Genomic DNA, 22,183 nt, shown 5'->3' with positions numbered 1-22,183 from the left:
CAGCAATGCAAGGATGGATTCGTCATTCAAGACGTTTCTTTCCAAGGTGTCTTGCTAATGACAAGATTGCCTGCGATGTTGATGCAATTCTCTGGCCCGTTCCCCAATCGATCAGATCACATTTCTTTAAATGTGCCTGCTGGCAGTGGGCTTAATGGAAATTAATCATCGAATGAGATCTTGCTAGCGAAAATAATGATATCAACTCTTTCAGAATAAATATAAAAACAAGGCCAAAGAGTTTCTAATTGATACGAAATCATAGACACCTATGAGCATATAGCCTATATAGGCTTACTGTAAGCGCTTACATCATGTGCTATTTATGTGTATATGCATGTAGGCCTATGTGTAAATCCCTCTTTGATTTCATTGACTGGGACATGGCCAGGGAATATGATGAATTGATTCCTCAGCTGTTTAAGCGCCAATAGCCTACACCTTTCTTACAGCAACGCATGCTGTGGCTTTGCCAATGTTTTCTGCATCGCATACTGTATACAAATTTACCTGACGCAAAAAAACCTCAAGGCTATGCATAGAATCTGAAGCACGGTAAAAGTTTCAAGTAGCTTTATTGTCAATTTTTTCACGTCAAGACACAAAAAAGGAATCGATATGACGTTTCCCACTCTTCCACAGTGAAACATAAAAAGCACAGGCACACAGATAAGACGAGACATTTCTTAAAACATTGCGTTACATATTCACAATTCACATACAGCAGCATAAGCTCATAAAACATAAAGCTTGCTGCGGCGTGTGATATTTGCAACCTTCTCGGGCCGAGAAGGTCTTGCAAATAAATGGAGTCCTTGTCGGCTGAATCGATATCGCTCAAACAAGAACTCATCCGTGTGAAATAAAGGATCTTGGCGATAGCGAAGAACTCTATTGGTATGGAAAGCTAATCGAACTAGAATATATCTCCTTGGTCAACTGGGTCTCTCAAAAAGGGAGCTGCCAATTATTTTTCGGGGGTGTGGCAAGCTTATCCAGATACACTTATGTTAGCCTGCTCTGGAGCAAGTTAGTGCTAATTGATATGTTACCATGGTGATTTATCGAAAGTTGCTTCCACGAACCAAAAAGAGAGGCGTTTTTTATCTTAGCCTGAAAATTAGCTTGCTAAACCGCTTAGCGAGCTACGACGAATACCCCCAAGTTGTTGCACACACTTCTCAAGTAAAGTCTCAAAGCATCAACCTACAACACACAACTATTCAAATCTCTTAACACTCAGGTCTGGTGAGCAATTTGCGATCAGGACTGCAGCATAAAAAGGGCCCTGAGCCTCTGTTTTGTTTGGTAAACAAAGGAGAACTTAGAACATATCAACAACCAGAGAAGGAGAGGGGTAACAGTGAGAGGAGGAAGAGGACAAGGAAGAGGACAAGGAAGAGGACACGGACGAGGACAAGGAAGAGGACAAGGAAGAGGATGACAAGAAGCAGGAAGAGGAGAAGCAGATGGAGGTGGAGGAGAAAGAAGAAGGAGACCGGTGATCTCTAATGAGATTCGGGCCTCCGTGGTTGACCATGTGCTCAACCATGGTTTGAGCAGGAGGGAGGTTGACCAGAGGGTCCAACCAAATATCAGCCGCTTCACAGTTGCTGCCATCATTAGAAACTTTAGAATGGAGAACAGGTATGAATTATATTTGCCTTGTGTACTGAAATATTGCATTTCAATAGAATACAGTGTTTTCACTGTATTTGTATTTTGTAGGACTGAAAGAGAACCACGACCATGCCACATTCAGAAACATCCAGACCGTTACCCTCTCTACACTGTAGCGTGTTCTCCGCAGGAATGCCATGCGGATGAAACAAGTGTACAGGGTCCTATTCGACCGGAACACATCAAGGAGTTATGGCAAGAGTTTGAAAGTCCCATACATTCAGCACTGACACATGCATGTATTGCACCTGTAATGTGTCTCACTGTACCCCACTGTGTTGACCCATCTGTGTCCATACTATACAGTAACTTGCATTATCATGCTGTCTATTCCAGCAGATCAAGGATCATGACACAGCTAATGATCTATATGAAGACATGAATACATATTCATTGATGAGGTTGGATTCAACCTGGTGAAGAGGAGGCGCCGGGGCAGAAATGTCATTGGCCAGCGCACCATTGTTGAGGTCCCCACCGAGCGTGGTGGGAACATCTTTGTGTGCTGCAATGGGTTGAGCAGGCCCGTTGACAGTACTGTACTGTTAAAAAATAAAACTTTTATGCTGCATATGTGTGCTGTTTTAGTTGAAATAGCTCATTCTCCAGAGTCATTGTCATTCATATGGTGTGTTCCATTTTGAGAATTGTGTTTTCAATTTTGCACTACTGTGTGCTGTGAATGCTTGGTAGTGTGCAGCAAATGCTTTTTGTGTGTACTGTTATGAATGGTATGTGTGTGTCATTTGAAAATATGGCTGTGTACCAAATGAGAACACGAGTTCCATTTTGTGAACAGGTGAGATATTTGATGGCAAAGAGTCCTCTTGCAAAGGGAGTGTCAGGTTTAGCATTTTGTGTGTGAGGTTTTCAGTTTTGTGTGTGCAGTTTTGAGAAAGACGTTAGTGTTTTGAGAAACGTGTGTAAACAATTGTGAAAAACTGTAAGCAATCCAGAAAAACTGTAAGAAGCTCTTACTGTTTTTTCTGAATGCTTAAACCCTAAACGTGGTTCTTTTAGGACAATGTCTAAAACGATTACAGTTTTTCACAATTGTTAACATACAAAAAGCAAAACTGGCACAATCTTCACAACCTTAACGTCATGTACCAATTGCTTGACCCAATTTATCACTACTTTACACTCCCTTATCTGCATTAGACTCTGACTTTCCTTGTTTACACACTGATGTCAATTACACATCACCTTGTTGTCAAAACACTACACACAATGTTCAGTTGTTGCACACACTTCTCAAGTAAAGTCTCAAAGCATCAAACTACAACACACAACTATTCAAATCTCTAAACACTCAGGTCTGGTGAGCAATTTGCAATCAGGACTGCAGCATAAAAAGGGCCTTGAGCCTCTGTTTTGTTTGGTGAACAATGGAGAACTTAGAACATATCAACAACCAGAGAAGGAGATTGGTAAGAGAGAGCGGAGGACGAGGAAGAGGATGACGAGGAGGAGGAGGAGAAGGATGTAGCAGAGAGTCCACAGACAAAGCATGGTACCATCCACACCTTCCCCTACCCCCGATGAGGAAAGGGTCTTTCCCCCTTTTGTCCTTATCTCCCAGAGCAGGAGCTTCAAATTCCTGACCCAGCATGGGGTCAGGAACAGAGACCACATGGTCCCACATTGTCAGAACAAAGGGAATTACTTGAAGGAACTTTCTTGTGTGGACTTACAAACATTTTCTAAAGGACTGCATGGCTCATGGACACTAATTCAAGGACAGTAGTCGATGTGTTATAATGTGTTTGTCTCATTTACCTAGAACGTTGTTACAGTTTTTCACAATTGCTAAAACACATTCTTGAAACAGTCACCCATTTTCTCAAAACTGTAAACACAAAACCTCATCTTCAAGCACTATTTACAAAACCTCGAATTCTCTTGCAAAATGAAACTTTCGCCTCAAAACAGTTTTACCTGTCCTCAAAATCAAACTTTCACCTCAAAACAGATTTACCTGTGCTCAAAATCAAACACTGCTCTCAAATCATAAACAAAGTGATCAAAATGATATACACTATCAAGCAGTCAGTAAACAATACACCAAAAAATTGAAAACACATTGTTCAAAACATATAGTTCTCAAGGAGAAGTACATTTTTACGTAATCTCAAAATATATCCGTCATTGTCTTTTGATGAACGAAAACATGTTTTATCATAGTAGCTCAACATTTATCAGAAATTACTACTCTGCTTTGCTCTTTGCAATTGTTCTTGTTCTTTCTCCTCCTTGTACCCCTATACAGTACTATACTGGCCTTGCATAGTTTGTCACCAAAGGGCACTCTACAACGTCCCTGTTGGCAACACGAGTGGGGCAGAATGTTAGGGAAATCTGTTTGTGTTGTTATGCGTTTCTGGATTTTTTTTTTCATTACAGTAATTTTCCATATCGGCCGATATATCAGAGTACTATACCCTGCATCTCACTACCCACAACTCACTCCTGTTCTTTGTTGATATAAACCTGCAACCTGTTTAAATCTATTGAGCATTCAGTACTGTTACTGTAACAAATGGGAAGTGCAATGTTCAGGGCCATACCATTTGTTACGTAATTGTACAGTATAGAGCCTACGATGCACTGTGCTACAGTATACAATACTATACAGTAAAAGGGACAAAAATCAAAGGAGTAAACACGTGATCAATGTGCTTCTTCTTGTCTTTGGGCTGGGTCAGGGTCATTGACATCACAAGGAATATTTTCCCACCTTCAACAACCTGTTTGCTCTCTGAACTGGCTATATTGGTTGTGTCACATCATTTAAAAACAAGTGAAATCTATTTTGAGTGGTTGTGTTTAGTCAATGACATGTTTTTTCTATTTGTATTTGAGCGTTGCCATTTGTGTTTACCAGTATGAATGACGTGTCCATTAGAGTGCAGAATGTGTTTTGAGAATGAGAATGTGTTTAGAGTTTTGCTGAAAAGTCTATGTGAGATTTGCAAATTGTGTTTTACCATGTGAAATGGTTTAAGGTATTGACAACAGACTGCACAATTAGCTACATGAGTTTAGGCAACTGATAACTTTGTTCAGCCAATGGGTTTTAGTGTTTTAGCAATTCAGAAAAACTGTAATTGATGTTTGATTATAACTTCCCTTCAGGTATAGTTAAATCAGTCAATCTTGGTATCAAAATAATTGTATCATACTAACAAAACCAGTTATGAACGTTGTATTGTTATATTCTGAAGTTTGAGCATTCCAGGGACATTTGAGATAATGGAACTCAAAACTATCAGCCACTTCACACCTCTGGGTAGGTCCCAGGACAACGCCCAGGTGGAAGTAACTGACCAATGAGAGAGGTCACCTTCACAGGGATGACCCCCTGTTCTTTGGGGTATTTAACCCCCAAACGTACAATCACCCCCGCTCGTTCGTAGGATCAACTGGAGGTGCACACTCTAGTCTATTTCCTCATAACCTGCACATTCACTTTGCGCCCGGAACTTTGACGAGAGATTCCGTTTTTATTTGTTGGACATAACGAACCTTTGACTCCGTTCTTCAAACCGACAAAAGTAACTGCGATTTGCAATATTTCTTACTTGTGACATATTGGCATGTTGTGTTTGAATTGTTGATGTTTGATTGTATTTTACAAATGATTTAACTTAATCACCGTTAGGTCAGTTTCCATTGATCGTCCATTGTTACTATAGAAGCCTTTTCCTCTACCTCTTCCTCAACTTCTCCCCCTCCCCCTTCACACGCGCTCTACGCAACCATTGTGTAGTGCGCTCGCATTAGAATCTAGGCCTACTGTACTGCTTTAGCCCAACTAACCCATAACTTACCTGGTATGTGTTCACTATAATTACATTCTCTTAAATAAATCATTGTGTATAATACTTGCTCATCTCTCACGTTATATGATTGGCTCTACTTTCATAGAATTCACTACTTAAGATTAGACTGATTATTACGAGTGCTATTTTTTTAAATAAGCTTTCCTCTGTCCCTTCCACGAATCAGAGGTGGTGCCCCAAGAACTACTATACTTTATTATAAACTAAGTATTGCTAATCTTAACCGTGCAAACCACACTACAAGGAGGAGGAGGAGAAGAAGCAGGAGGTGGAGGAGAAAGAAGAAGGAGAACGGTGATCTCTAATGAGATTCGGGCCACCGTGGTTGACCATGTGCTCAACCATGGTTTGAGCCTGTGGAAGGCTGGCCAGAGAGTTCAACCAAATCTCGCCGCTTCACAGTTGCTGCCATCATTAGAAACTTTAGAATGGAAAACAGGTATGAATTATGTTTGCCTTGTGTACTGAAATATTGCATATCAATAGTGTGCTCACTGTATTTGTATTTTGCAGGACTGAAAGAGAACCACGATGTGGAGGAAGAACATGCACTTTCACAGCCGAACAGGAGACTGACATTGTGAAAATGGTTCGTGAACACTATCACACTCTGACAGATACAAACCAGGATCCTGGCTGACCATGCCACATTCAGAAACATCCAGACCATCAGCCTCTCTACACTGTACCGTGTCCTCCGCAGGAATGCCATGCGGATGAAACAAGTGTACAGGGTCCTATTCGACCGGAACACAGACCACATCAAGGAGTTACGGCAAGAGTTTGTGAGTCCCATACATTCAGCACTGACACATGCATGTATTGCACCTGTAATGTGTCTCACTGTATTGTGAGTGTGTTGACCCATCTGTGTCCATACTATACAGTAAATTGCATTATCATGCTGTCTGTTCCAGCAGATCCAGGAGCATGACACAGCTAATGATCTATATGAAGACATGAATACATATTCATTGATGACGTTGGATTCAACCTGGTGAAGAGGAGGCGCCGAGGCAGAAATGTCATTGGCCAGCACACCATTGTTGAGGTCCCCGCTGAGCGTGGTGGGAACATCTTTGTGTGTTGCAATGGGTTGAGCAGGCCCATTGACTGTACTGTACTGTTCAAAAAATAAAACTTGTTTTGCTGCATATGTGTGCTGTTCTATGTTTGACTATGAAAAGATTTGGCCTACACTGAGACATTTTACAAAAGTTGAAATGGCTCATTCTCCAGAGTCATTGTCATTCATATGGTGTGTTTTCAATTTTGCACTACTGTGTGCTGTGAATGCTTTGTAGTGTGCGGCAAATGCTTTTTGTGTGTACTGTTATGAATGGTATGTGTGTCATTTGAAAATATGGCTGTGTGTACCAAATGAGAACACAAGTTCCATTTTGTAAACAGGTGAGAGATTTGATGGCAAAGAGTCATCTCGCAAAGGGAGTGTCAGGTTTAGCATTTTGTGTGTGAGGTTTTCAGTTTTGTGTGTGCAGTTTTGAGAAAGACGTTATTGTTTTGAGAAACGTGTGTTAACAATTGTGAAAAACTGTAATACGCATAGCAAAACCACTCACTGAGTTTGCAAAACTAAAAGCACAAACACTGCTTTGCACTCAGTTTGCAATTTTGTAACACACTTTGCAAAACTGTAGGTACAATCCACTGCACAGCACTCTTTTTGCGGAACTGTAAACACAACTCACTGCTTTACACTCAATTTACAAATGATCAACACTCTCCTAGCAAAACTATACACTTGTATGGCTATTATTTACACTATTTTGCCAACTGTCTGGCACACTGTCACATGTGAAAACTGTTTTAGATAATTAGTTCACTTTGCAATCAGCCTATAAATAAGCCACAGGTAACCTGGAGTCTGGAGTACAATGGAGGGAGCAGGAAGAGTGAGGATTAGAGGAGGAAGAGGACGTGGAGGTGAAGAAGCGAGAGGGAGAGGACAACAAGGACAAGGAGGTGAAGTTAGAGGAAGAGGACAAGGAGGTGAAGAAGCGAGAGGGAGAGGACGACCAGGACAAGGAGGTGAAGTTAGAGGAAGAGGACAAGGAGGTGCAATAGGAGGATGAGGAGGGAGAAGAAGGGTAAGAAGAGTAATAAATAGAATTACTGATGACATCAGAGCTACAATAGTGGACTGTGGAAGAAATTTAGATTTCCTGTGTACATTGGATACTAGTTAGTATGTTCTCATGTAAGCTTGCTATTAATAAGAGTAGATTGTGTCTATGTGTCAGGGTTAATAGATGTTTGAGATCAGGAGAACGTACTGGCTAAATGGTCCTTGTCATGACTACAAAGAGAGCTCCAACTATGAACTATGTAGTTTGAGTGGTCATGTGTTGGGAACTGTGAATCTCTTTCTCTGAGACTGTTGTAACGTCATTACTGCCTGACTGTCACTATCTATGTTTACATTCTTGTGCCCTATAAAAGATGGTCCTCTGTCCTTCAGAGCGGAGAGAGACTTGATTGAGACCTAAGCCTGGTGTTGTGTTGTCATTTATTGTCAGAGGTCTGGTTTTCTCTCCCAATCTGCAGATTGATAAATACTTATTAAAATCCAGAACTCAACTGAACTTAGTCACTCCGTTTATGAAGAGACGGACAAAACACTTTCTTCATCAGGACCATGTAATCAACCATGGAATGACCCTGAGGGAAGCTGGCCAACGGATTCAGCCTAACTTGAGCCGCTACACTGTAGCAAGCATCATAAGGACATTTCGAAATGAGAATCGGTTAATACAGTCACTTTGCACTAAGTTTTGTAGCACTGCCATACTCTAATGAGAAACACAACAATACCACACATGTAAGAATACAGAAATTGTTACTTTACAGAATTGACGTTCAGATGCTGGGGGCAGAGGAAGAATGTTCACTGCAGAACAAGAGACCCATATAGTCAATATGGTGATTGTAAATAATTCCATAAGGCTACGAGAAATACAGCAGTGCATAACTGAGGACTACAACACCTTCCAAAACATACCAATGTGAGCATTTCTGTATTATCTTGTGTACTTGCCCGCAACAGAATCTGAATTAAACAAATCTACAGAGTCCCTTTTGAAAGAAACAGTGAACGTGTAAAACAACTGCAATATGACTATGTGCAGGTAAGCTATAGTATCATTGGTACTGAATCTGGAAGTTCATAGTGCTGTGCATGGGCCTCATGTGCTGCATTTGTTTTTGTCTTGTCCAGATAGAGACGGAGCTAGAGGCAGATGCCATGGGTCATGAGCAGCTTTTTGTGGATGAGGCAGGTTTTAACCTCACTGAAACAAGGAGATGTGGCAGGAACATTATAGAACACCGTGCCATAATCAATGTCCCAGGACAACGTGGTGGTAACATAACTATGTGTGCAGCCATAAGTCAAAATGGTGTTGTTAACCATCCTGCAACCCTAGGCCCATATAACACTGCACAAATTATTATATTCCTGGACACCTGACATGACATGCTCACTAATGTTCAGAGACCAGAGCAGACCAGATACGTCATCATCAGTGTTGGGTTATGTTACTTTTTAAAGTAACTAATTACTGTTACTAGTTACATTCCTTGTAAAGTAACTAGTTATGTTACTTAGTTACTTGCTGTAGAGAATAAGGCGTTAAGTTACTTTTGCGTTACATTAAGAAAAGTCTTTTATTTCTAAGACAATTCACCTTGGTCACTCTTATGCACAGAAGGCACATTTAATGGGTTGACCTCAGCAATAGCACATATTGTACTGAATATTCAGTGTCACTTGCATTTAACCTGATCAATCCTCATTATACAGCAAGACGGATCAAGGTAATAATCCACAATATGAAAAGCAATATTTGCATGAAGTTCTTCAATAAATAATCTCTTTAATCAATAAACAATGCTGTAAAATGTCAGGCAGAAGTCTAGTAGTTCGCTAGCTCTACAAGGGCTAGGTTTGAATCTAGGAGCAAAACGAAGCTAAGCTATAGCTAGGTATATGGTAGCAAAAGGGTGTTATGTATTGAACCAGACTATTTTACTTACTGTAATATAATCCTAAACCGAATCCACTGCGCGATACAGCAACACATCACACAAGCTTGAGTTCAATACATTATTTAATGTCACAATTCTCAAAATGGAACACACAATATGAATGACAATGGCTCTGGAGAATGAGCCATTTCAACTTTTGTAAAATGTCTCAGTGTAGGCCAAATTATTTACTAGTCAAACATAAAACAGCACACAGTAGTGCAACAAAAAAAGTTGTATTTTTTGAACAGTACAGTACAGTCAACGGGCCTGCTCAACCCATTGCAGAACACAAAGATGTTCCCACCACGCTCTGCGGGGACCTCAACAATGGTGTGCTGGCCAATGACATTTCTGCCTCGGCGCCTCCTCTTCACCAGGTTGAATCCAACCTCATCAATGAATATGTATTCATGTCTTCATATAGATCATTAGCTGTGTCATGCTCCTGGATCTGCTGGAACAGACAGCATGATAATGCAAGTTCCTGTATAGTATGGACACAGATGGGTCAACACAGTGGGGTACAGTGAGACACATTACAGGTGCAATACATGCATGTGTCAGTGCTGAATGTATGGGACTTACAAACTCTTGCCGTAACTTCTTGATGTGGTCTGTGTTCCGGTCGAATAGGACCCTGTACACTTGTTTCATCCGCATGGCATTCCTGCGGAGGACACGGTACAGTGTAGAGAGGCTGATGGTATGGATGTTTCTGAATGTGGCATGGTCAGCCAGGATCCTGGTTTGTATCTGTCGGAGTGTGATAGTGTTGTTTTCACAAACCATTTTCACAATGTCAGTCTCCTGTTCGGCTGTGAAAGTGCATGTTCTTCCTCCACGTCGTGGTTCTCTTTCAGTCCTGCAAAATACAAATACAGTGAGCACACTGTATTCTATTGATATGCAATATTTCAGTACAAAAGGCAAATATAATTCATACCTGTTCACCATTCTAAAGTTTCTAATGATGGCAACAACTGTGAAGCGGCTGATATTGACCCTCTGGCCAGCCTCCCTCATGCTCAAACCATGGTTGAGCACATGGTCAACCACGGTGGCCCGAATCTCATTAGAGATCACCGTTTTCCTTCTTCTTCCTCCTCCTCCTCCTCGTTGTCCTCTTCCTTGTCCTCTTCCTCCTCTCACTCTTACCCCTCTCCTTCTCTGGTTGTTATGTTCTAAGTTCTCCACCAAACAAAACAGAGGCTCAAGGCCCTTTTTATGCTGCAGTCCTGATCGCAAATTGCTCACCAGACCTTAGTGTTTAGAGATTTGAATAGTTGTGTGTTGTAGGTTGATGCTTTGAGACGTTCCTTGAGAAGTTTGTGCAACAACTGAACATAGTGTGTAGTGTTTTGACAACAAGGTGATGTGTAATTGACATCAGTGTGTAAGCAAGGAAAGTCAGAGTCTAATGCAGATAAGGGAGTGTATAAGTAGTGATAAATTGGGTTGAGCAATTTGTACATGACGTTAAGGTTGTGAAGATTGTGCCAAAGTTTTGCTTTTTGTATGTTAACAATTGTGAAAAACTGTAAGACGTTTTTGTGGGTACCTAGCGAAAAGTAGCCTCAAGTTCTAGAATTTTTGCTACATGCTGAGTGCTCTCGACCAAAAAACTAAATTAAGTAACGCGTTTTGAACAAGGAACTAGTTACGGATTCATTCAATTAAATAAGTAACGCGTTAAGTTACTCGTTACCTAACAAAAGTAGTCTGAATAATGTAACGCGTTACATTATATGGGACAATGTTAGTTTCCATAGGGCTGCTTTGGTCCGCAACTGGTTTAAAGATCACCCACTCTTCAGTGTACTCTACCTCCCCCCATACACTCCATTCTTGAATCCAATTGAAGAGTTCTTCTTTGCCTGACGCTGGAAGGTCTATGACCTTCATCCCCATCAACGCATAGCCCTTTTACATGCATTGGAGGAGGCATGTGGGGATATTGACCAGGCATCGAGTCAGGCCTGGATACGGCATTCCAGAAGATATTTTCCCCAGTGCCTTGGACTATAGGACATTGCATGTGATGTAGACAACATTTTGTGGCCAGACCTTGAGAGACGACACGATGTGGACTGATAAAAAAAAAAAAAAAATGAATGTGAAATTACTATTTTGTGTTTTGACCTGGAAAAACACACTGGTGTTTGTTTTGATGTGTGTGAATACACACCAGTACTTGAAGTTTGGATCCCTGTATGTCTACAGAACTATGACAAAAGTATGACCCTTAAACTGATGTAGCCTAACTTGTGCACAGAGACAACAAAAACCAGATGTGTTGTTTATTCATACCATCAGTGTGCAGTTGGCGCATTGTGTTCTTATTAATGTGATGGCTTGTTATAACTGTTTGATACAAAAATAAAATGTTTACGAAGGTTTGAAGAGTAAAGCAAGGTTTATTAGCTTTTGCAAGATAATTACAATGTTTTGCTGATTTGGTGAAGGGCTTTCTTATTTCTGTGTAGAGTTTAGCAAAATTGCCAATAGTTACAAAAAATGTGCTTAAGCCATCATTAAGAAAAACTGTAATGCTCAGAGCTTCTTAGGAGCGTTCTAAGAACGCTGTAGAACGCTCTTAGAACGCTCCTAAGAAGCTCTTAGCATTACAGTTTTTCTTAATCGATTTGGTACATTTCTCCAAACTCAGGTAACAGCTCTACAGTTAACACAGCAAACTAAACACACTTTTGTGTTAGCAAAACAGTTAAGTATTCACTGCACAATGAAACACAGCATTTTATTCTAGTAATGCATTTATTAAAACTGGGGTGTGCGTTTGCCGTATGTGTTTATCACATGTAACTTTTAAATTGTAATTTTAGCTCATGTTCACACTGCCCATTTAGATGTTACAAATAAAGTAAACCTGTTAATGTATATTGTTACTGTTATAGTTCCGTTGCTGTATATTGTTATTGTTATAGTTTACTTTTTAGAGACAACGGGGGACTGTTTTCATCCTTATTTGTATAAATATAACCTATTTTAGAGTTGTTTCCCCCAGAACAGATTTCATATTCCAAACGAGGGGGGCTGTCGCTGTCTTGGTGTGTGGGGCTGCATCAAATACCCTCTTAGCTTTGTTAAATTGCTGCACTGGTCCACACTTGACCGGTGGGGATCTCATTCTATTACGACTGTAACTGTTAGCTGCGCCTGGCATTCTCTAATCCCTGCTCTCCTCTCTCTGTCCCCCCACACATCCCCTGTGATGTGGGGGGTTTGCGCTGTCAGGACCTGCCTGGTCGTCGGTCTACCAACGCTGGACCAGGTCGTCTACCGGAACCCAGTCTCCATGACGGCCAACACCGGTCCCATCCAACGTCTATAAAGCCGAACAATGGATTTTGGTGTTTCAAAACCCATTGACATTGTATGACTATGTTTAGCTTGTGTTCTGCTCCTCTCTCTTACCAACCGTCTCTGGAGGAGGGGATCCCTCTCTGAATTGCTCCTCCCAAGGTTTCTTCAATTTTTTCTCCTGGGAGTTTTTCCTTGTCTTCCTTGAGGGTTTAGGTTGGTTATGGGGCAGTTATATGGGCGTATGTGAAGCCCTCTGTGACATGCTTGCGTGTAAAAAGGGCTATACAAATAAATTTGATCTGATTTGATTTGATACTGGTGTTCAGCAGTTTATGGGTTAGCAAGCTAGACTAGCAACATTCAGTTAATTTTTTAGCATTAATATTGCACTGTCCCGTGCTATCAGTGCTAACTAGCTGGTCTAGCTACTGAAACGTTGGACGGAAGCTCAGGTCTAGCCATTAGTTGCTAACTTGATATCCACTTATTTAATTTTAGCTTCGTAGCCAGGCAATTACATGACCTGGTCTTGGCTTCTTAAAACAACGTTTTCCACGGATGCACAATTAATGGAGATATCCAAATCAACATAAGCTAACCTTAACAACAGCCTAATTTTAGTCTATCGAGTCCCAAGTCACTCGTAACTAGTTTACAGCATATGTAGACTAGCTAGCTAGCATATACCCAGTGCCTACAAAACATTTATGATTGATATAGAATGTTTTGGCCTAATCTTTAAATTAAATATGATTTAATTGAAAGTGTCCCATTGTCGTTGTTATTTTAAAGGCAACTTTGATAAAATGAGCATTGAGAATGAATGAGATGGTGCAAGATCTAGCTAGGCTAACAAATGTGAAGTTCACAATGCTGTTTGTCCGTTGCATAGCAACAACCACACGTACGGGACTATTTTCTCTCTACTGAAATGCGATACACAACGTTTGTTGGCTATAACTATTTTGGGCTAAAAGGCAGCTTACTATTTTTTGACTATTTATAATTTTGCTGGTAACCGTATTATTATAAGGTACTCGAGGCAGTACTTTATCGTCAATAATGTCGGCTGTGCGTCGGGCCTGACAACACCCTGGAACCCGTACAATATTGACGATAAAGTACTGCATCTCATACCTTATTGCTTAATTATTATATGGCAACGACGGTACAAGCTTTCTGATTGGCTAATGGGTAGTCATGTCAGCCGCGTATTGCCCTCCTCGCCGGTCTGATACGGATCCGTATTGCTCCCTGACGTCGGCTTCAAAATGAGCGATATCGACGAGTCAGCTACTGAGTTTTACTATCCAGATGATGCTGAAAAGATTTGTCATCGAAAGTGAGGATGAAGACTAGACTCTTTGAATCACTTGTGTCGTTATGTTGTGTTGAAATTAAAGCTATTTTAGCAGAACCATGTTGTCCGCTTTCTATCAAAAGTAATGAGTTGATAGGCAACACATGAAACACACCGTGAGAAGACTTGAGAGATAGCTACAATTAGCCTAGAGGTCCCATTTATTTTTGTTTTAAAATGAAAAGAAGCTAAAAATGCCATATAATAAACTACTTACTAACCTCGACCGTTCGGTCTTGCCGGGAAATATCAAACCTCGGCTTTGCCGTATCAACGTTCCAGCCTCAGTTTGATATTTCCCGGCATGACTTCACTCTTGGTTAGTAAGTAGTTATTACTATATGCTACAATTCATGGTACACACACCATTCCGTAATCACCTTTTTACAAAATTAGGTTTGGTTTCTGTCCTACTACACTCTTTCTTTTGTACTGTGTAATACTGTATTCACAACCACAAATGCTTATAGTAAAAAAATAAGCTTGTTTTCGTGTTTACCAGGAATTTTTCATCATCTCTGCCATTTACTTTCAATCTTGTACAGAAATGTACAAAGTAGTTCATGAAAGAAGAGCTTTAGGTTTAGAATAACTGTGTGTAAATGATTTATCCAAAAATCTAATATAATGGCAAAAGTGTTTGCAACATGAGACAAATGTGTGCTTTTGAGACATGTTTGTGATATTTTGAGCATTTTGCAGTGCTTCATTTTGCAAGAGATGCGAGGCATTTTGCATTTTGTGTGTGTCCAGTTGTTGGATTTGTGTGTTAAGTTTTAAAAAAAAGAAGACAAGTAAAAAAAATGTGTGTAAGCATTTGAAAAAAACTGTAATCCAGTGTTATATGGGTGGGAGGGAGGGAATAAAAGTGGTTGGGATTGACTGATAGACAGGCGAATGCCACATAGGCATATGGGTGTGTGGAAATATGGGTTGGGGTTGACTGGTGATGTCTGGCAAGGTTAATGTGCCTCATGTGTTATTGAGCCGATTTAATGTTTTTAGACAACTCATATTTAGCTAAGGCTAAGAACCTTTTTGTTTTAATAATTCCTACTGGATATTCAATTCCATGGCCTATTGCTGGACTACTTTATTCTGGTGCTTACTTTCTGTGACTTGTTTAGGCCTACTTGGCCTGGCCTTCTTTTAATTGGCCTAATTATTCATTGATATGTTTTTTTATGTGCAGGCCTTCAATAAATATAATAAAACTAATAAACAGTTTACACTTTATTTATAACACGTGTTATTTATAGGAAATGTGTTTTGTTGGCACCAAGTCTATTTTGGTGCATTTGTAATTTATAAATGTAGGCTACTTGCACAAATTGGAATATGCTAAGTTTTTAGGGGGTAACTGTCTCCTGCTTTAGGCTATGTAATTGTAGGCCTCATTGTGAGAATATTTCGGTGCCAATGCAATTTCTCATTGATGTGTAGGCCTTCATAAATAATTTCAAATAGCCTACCAATAACCATGTGTTGAGTCAGTGTTTGGCCTTTTCAGTCCAATCGTGTAATCTGGCCCCCTGAGGTCTCACTTGAAAAAAATATGTCCCCCTGTCCAATTTCACCCTGGCATCCCTGGTATAGGTAGACCACATATTTAAGTTAAGATTCCTATATGTTGAATGTATACACCTTCCTGCCTAAGTAAATTCCTTGTCTGTGCAAACTTTCATGGTGGTTAAAACCCTTTTTGATTCTAATTCTGAACAAGCATCATGACCTTGCGTGCAGGCCGTTGCAGTCGGTAAATCACCTGAGTATTTTTTAACCACTGTCGCCACCAAAATAAAAAATGCATTAAAACAGCTCCAAAAGAGAAGAACGTCAGCAGTGACAGGTGGCAATGTGTTTTCTTGATGCCTGACAGAATTGTAACGCCTAACCCCAATGACCAACCTTCCACTTTCCCCGCCCCTACTCGTGCTCTTCTCGACTCCTCCAATCCTGAAACGAAACAATTGCAATGCACTCAGGTAAAATTGCACATAGTTACGGGGAACAGATTTTCCCACTGCCCTGTTTTTACGATCTCCTGCACCACCCACTCCGGTGTATTCCATGGATGAATGAATGTACACTGTGTACCTTCAGCATTTATTTCAGACAGGGATGAAATGGAATGGGATGAAATGGGAATGGATTTTGTCCTACTTCCACTTTCATCCTGTGCACACGGTTCTCTCTCTCTCTAAATATATCTCTCTGTTTGTCTCTCTGTTTGTCTGTCTGTCTGTCTACCCTTTTTCTAATAAACACTTGATGGCTAGCTATGAGTGTGGCAGGACAGAGGCAACACAAGACAAGGGATAAAAAACAGCTGCCCAATCTGCTGTGTGAATGACCAACCATTGTACTGACAGTATTTATCAGAACCATTTTTACTCAGTGCAAAAACATGAATAGCTGTGGACCAGTGCTTGTCATGGAAGTGCTATGGTTAGATATTAGGTACTGTATGTAGTCTTTTTACAGTCCTCTGGAACACTACTTTCTTTCTTGCTTAGTCTTTCTTTCTTTCTTTGTCTCTGTCTGTTGTTGTCTATGTTTGCCTCTGTCTTAGCTTACTTAACAAGTATGTTGCTTTTCAGCTGCGGTGATGTTCTGGGAAGATGCATGGACTGGTAAGATGATTCCAAGTACCTATTTTAAGGAAGTGGCACAATCAGTAAATCCAAAGAATCACACGTGTCCGTATAATCACAAGTGTACGCATTGCATGTGGTAACACTACAGTAGACACAGAATCGAACTAATTGTTACCGCAACGGCCTTTGAACATATCAAACAACAGAACTCATACTGTATCATTGAAATGGATAATCCAGTTGCTTTTATGCATTCCAGAGAATGCCCTGAGTCTTGTCTTAAGTGATGCTGTGTTGTGTTTGTGTCATATGGTGGGTTGCATGTTTAAAGTAAATTACCCCTTGGAGATCAATGACGATATCTTATCTTTATAATGTATCCACATGTTTCTTTTCTCTATGAGCTAATAACAAGGGTCTACTAATGAGTCAATCACCTCGAGATGCTTGTAGAAAGTTCATTATGTAAATTGGCAGCCTGCTGAATTTCTACGGATTACCAATGGAATTACAGTTTTTCTCAGTCGCTTTGGTACATTTCTCAGATCAGAATTGAAATGATTAAAACTACCTGTTCATTCTTCACATCATTGTGTCACTTGTGCACATCAAAAAAGCTGTTTTTCATTTATTTGAATAAGTTTCAAATGCTTTGGTACATCCATGCAAATGATTGTGTACAATTCACAAGTTTCCTACATTATCAATTGCTTATGTCATGTTCAGTAGCGCCGTCAGGGGGGTTGGGGGGGGGGGCAGGGGCCGCCACGGCTCCCCTGAGAAAATTGCTGGCACCCCACTGGCCCCCTTTCGCGGGCCGCATATTGTCCATCATCCAGATATATTAATTTTTTTCATTAATGGTAAACGAGATTTCAACTTCACTGTAGGACAAATCAACCTCTAAAATAAACACATTTTAGCATCGAAACCAATCTATGATTGAAACATTTCGTCATAGAAATCCACATATCTCCACACTCAGATGCTGACACCCCTGTGTCACCCCTTCCCCCCACAAGAGGTTGCACTGGGCCAGGTGCATGGGCGTAGGTTTAAGGGGGGACGCTAGGTACTACTCCCCACCAATATTTTAAGATGACAAAATTGTCCACACCAATATTTTAGCGAACTGCAATTTGGATCGATTTCAATGGCCAGGACCCAGCAGCACAAGAAACGCTGTCATTTGATAAAAACCCGAAGGGGGGAGGGTTATTTGCAGTGCTGGGGGTAACAAGTTACAAAGTAACGGATTACAGTAACGATATTACTATTATCGGTAACTAAGTAAAGTAACGCATTACACTCAAAATATTGGTAACTACACTACTTTACTAGACCTCAGGAACGCGATTTCCTGCATTGCCCAAGCCATTTTTGCCAGTCCGAAAAGGTCTCTTTTAGTGGCGCTTGCATGCTTGCCTGTGTGCTTGCTTGTTTGGGCAGTGCACCGTTGCCACAGAGACCGATTTTAGTGATTTAAGGGACGTAGCTGCTGGTGCGTAGACATTAGGCGCGTTCGACATGATCTGACTTCATGCAATATTGATTTATATTAATTCAAGCATAAGAAGTACAAAGCTGAAAAGTCATAGCGCCCATGGCCTGAAACTGATGAATTTCACTGTAAAATTATATTTACTGTTTGTCAACTGTACACAATGTTATTGCCTTTAAATCTTGTTAGCATTAACGTTAGCTCTTGGGATAACATCTCAGCCAAGGGCCGGTGCTGGTTCCATGAGCTGAGTGGACTATAAAATATCAGAGTGGACTAACGTTAAAAAACGTTACATTTCTTTTGCATAACGCCTGAAAACATCAATTAATGTTTGTAAAAAAAAAATCGTTGGCATGTGACCATGGTATAAGCGGGATAATGCCCTTTGAGGTGTCCAATATCAGCTCATAATGGACTCCGCGGAAGCAACCGCTTCCGCTGCGCGTCGGACGGTTCACGCCTCCGCATCGTCCATTATCAGCTGATATTGGACACCTCGTCGGGCATTATCCCTTACATAATGAATCATTATTTGATTAATAATATCCAAATAACATTATACAATATGGTAGGATGGTTAAACTTGATAGCCATAGGATAGGCTACAAAATGAATGAACCATTTTTTATGCAGGAAAGACAGCATCAAACCACTACAGATGTAAAGCAGGCTGAGGAAACAGCATCAGGTGTTCAGGTGAGGTTCTAATTAGGTTCTAATTAATGGCAAATTGTCAATTCATTTGGAGTCATCAGCATTGCTGTTTTGTTTTAGGATGCTCATATTAATTCAAGCATGGATTATTTATTATTTATGGGAAACTCAGAAACCCAGTAAAGATGCTTTTAGGTGTGTGTGGGGGGGGGGGGGGGGGGTCCCAACCAAATCTGAGACCAAACCTATATGCCCTTGGCCAGGTGAGAGTGCAGTCTATACTTTGCTAGCTAGTTAGACAAACAAAATGTTACTTCAATCTAGAGAGAGTAGCCTATTACTAACTCAGAGGATGCTGAGTGTAACAGAGGATGAAAAAGAGAATGCTGAGAGCAACAAAGACCCCTTGCTGGACGACCCCTCTCTAGCTGGACAGCTTCTCTTCAGCCCTGCCCCCAAGACAGCTTCATCCAACTGGCCTGCCCTGCCTGCCTGCCCCTGCCTTGATATCTCAAAAGATCACTGAATTACAGCTGTTTACACCACAGGACACATAGCTTACTTTTCTATACAGTAATTGACCACATTGGTTCTCAACACTGAGAATAGCTCTGTAGGCTAAGAAAGTGCACTGCAAGGTCACAGGTTCAAGTCCAGCCACAGTCTTTTGACCTGTCATTTTTTTGATTATCTGTTTAGTTAAACAGGATGACATCATTCTGATATACCATGCGCAATCTCATCTTGAAATGTCAACCGTTTCTTAACCTTTGTCCCAAAGCTAAGCTTGACTATGTTCAACACTGACAATAGCTCACTGGGCTGGGAAAATAGTTTGGTTACAACAGCCGTGCGAGTGATTTCAGTTGTTGTGTTTGTTCAGTTAGATGTTTGTATTGTTTGTTAGTTAATACAATCTTGTTGGTCACCCTGATTGTGCATGTTGTGTAGTTTAATTGGACCAGAGAGTCGGCTGCTGGACTATCACAAGCTATTCTCGCAAGCAGCTGAACAAGAGCTCTCTATAGTCCCGTTGCCCACACGAGTATTGTTAGTTGTGCGTTGACTGAGATTCTGGAAAGAGATCAACTCAAGAAGAGTTTCAATATCCTATAAGCGAATACTCTACCATTTCTATTCATAAAATCTCAACAGTTGGTGTGTAGCAAAGAGGATAGAGAAACTGACTTGTAACCCTTATGCTCATGAATTAAATCCCCATTCAGCCAATTGTTGTTGGCCCAACATGAAGTCATTTTGCTCCCTTGTTGTCCAACTCTTGACCTTCTACATTGTACATTGTTATAATATTTTGCCATTTTGCGGAGGAACCCACATTGCTGCTTGCAAGCTATATTTAGGGTTCCTCCGGTAGGAGAATCCTATTGTTGTTGGTGGTATTATTATTGGTGGCCAAGCCGCAAAGTGGCGAAGCCATTTAAGGCTGCAACTAACGATTATTTTAATAATTGATTCATCTGTCGATTCTTTTTTCGATTAATCGATGAATTGGATAAAAAGAATCATTAATTTCCAACCCTTTATTCAAAACCAAACTGAAAGTGCAAATTCAGTGCTTCAGAATGTGCACTAACAGGCTCACAATTTTGAAAAAGTTATTAATATTAACGTGGATTTAATGCTATTGTCCAAGATAAGCAATTTTTTTGAGTTTTGATTAAACCTTTATTGAAAATTGAAAGATTGTGGAAGTAGGCCAGACTTTATTGAATAATCTGGTGTATATTTAAGAGTTTTTGACAACATTTTGAAAAAAATAGTTACGATTTGCATGATTAAGCTATTTTCAAAGAGTAATTTTCTATCATTTTATTTGTAACTTAATTGAAAAAGTAAAGGCTGTGGACATATACCAGACATTGTTAAGATACTCTGGTGTCTGTTTGAGGTTTTATATTCCAAAAAAATATTATAAAAGTCTACATTTTTCAAAATGGTATGGGTAGTTTTCACCCGGTCCCTGACGCGATGTTTCAAAGTAACGTCTTCCAATGGTCAGAAAAATGTCAAATATGAAACTAACAAATGTCAAAATGACAGCAGCGGTGTCTGCCTATCACAGAGTTCAGGAATTTCCCAAGGCTCAATTTTATTCAAAAAAGGAGTTAATAGCAAGAGGGAGGTCTACGCCAGACTTAAATTGACTACTGCAGCCTAAGGGACATGTTTTCGATCGTTTCAAACAGACTAGTATGAAGAAAAGATTGGCTATGTGGCTTTGCTAACATTCAGCGGCTGTAGGCTGCTTGTACTGTTTACTGCGTTTACTGTTATGACATTTATCTTAACACTATTATCTTAACAGCCCCTCCTTGAGTCACCACCTTACCGCGGTGGAGGGGTTTGCGTGTCCTAGTGATCCTGAAGCTATGTTGTCGGGGGCTTTATGCCCCTGGTAGGGTCACCCAAGGCAAACAGGTTCCAGGTGAAAGACCAGACAAAGCGTGGCTCAAAAAAAACAACCATGAAGAAACACATTAATGGTTTTCAGTTGCCCCTGCCCGGAAGCGGGTCACCGGGGCCCCCCCCTGGAGCCAGGCCCGGGGGTGGGGCTCGATGGCGAGCGCCTGGTGGCCGGGCCTTTTCCCAAGGGGCCCGGTTGGGCACAGCCCGAAGAGACAACGTGGGACCCTCTTCCAGTGGGCTCACCATCCGCAGGAGGGGTCATGGGGGTCGGGTGCAGTGTGAGACGGGCGGCGGCCGAAGGCGGGGGCCTTGGCGGTCCGATCCTCGGCTGCAGAAGCTAGCTTTAGGGACCTGGAATGTCACCTCGCTGGCGGGAAAGGAGCCTGAGCTGGTGCGCGAGGTAGAGAGTTTCCGGCTAGATATAGTCGGCCTCGCCTCGACGCACAGCATAGGCTCCGGAACCAGTCTCCTTGAAAGGGGCTGGACTCTCTTCCACTCTGGAGTTGCCCTTGGTGAGAGGCGTCGAGCTGGGGTGGGAATACTGGTTTACCCTCGGTTCGGCGCCTGTACATTGGGGTTCACCCCGGTGGACGAGAGGGTCGCCTCCCTCCGCCTTCGGGTGGGGGGGCGGGTCCTCACTGTCGTTTGTGCTTATGCACCAAACGGCAGCTCAGAGTACCCACCCTTTTTGGAGTCTCTGGGGGGGGTGCTGGAAAGCGCTCCTCCCGGGGATTCCCTCGTCCTCCTGGGG

At 41.2% G+C, this 22,183-nt stretch overlaps 1 pseudogene; it reads left to right on the top strand.

The window, feature by feature from the left end:
- Window positions 1–7,611: 7,611 nt before the first annotated feature.
- On the top strand, window positions 7,612–11,447 carry LOC146254896 (uncharacterized; annotated as a pseudogene).
- Window positions 11,448–22,183: the final 10,736 nt, after the last annotated feature.

The sequence above is a fragment of the Hypomesus nipponensis genome, chromosome 16, assembly GCF_054491055.1.
Source record: "Hypomesus nipponensis isolate SF chromosome 16, ASM5449105v1, whole genome shotgun sequence".
Taxonomy (NCBI): Eukaryota; Metazoa; Chordata; class Actinopteri; order Osmeriformes; family Osmeridae; genus Hypomesus; species Hypomesus nipponensis.
This window is presented reverse-complemented; position numbering and strand designations above follow the sequence as displayed.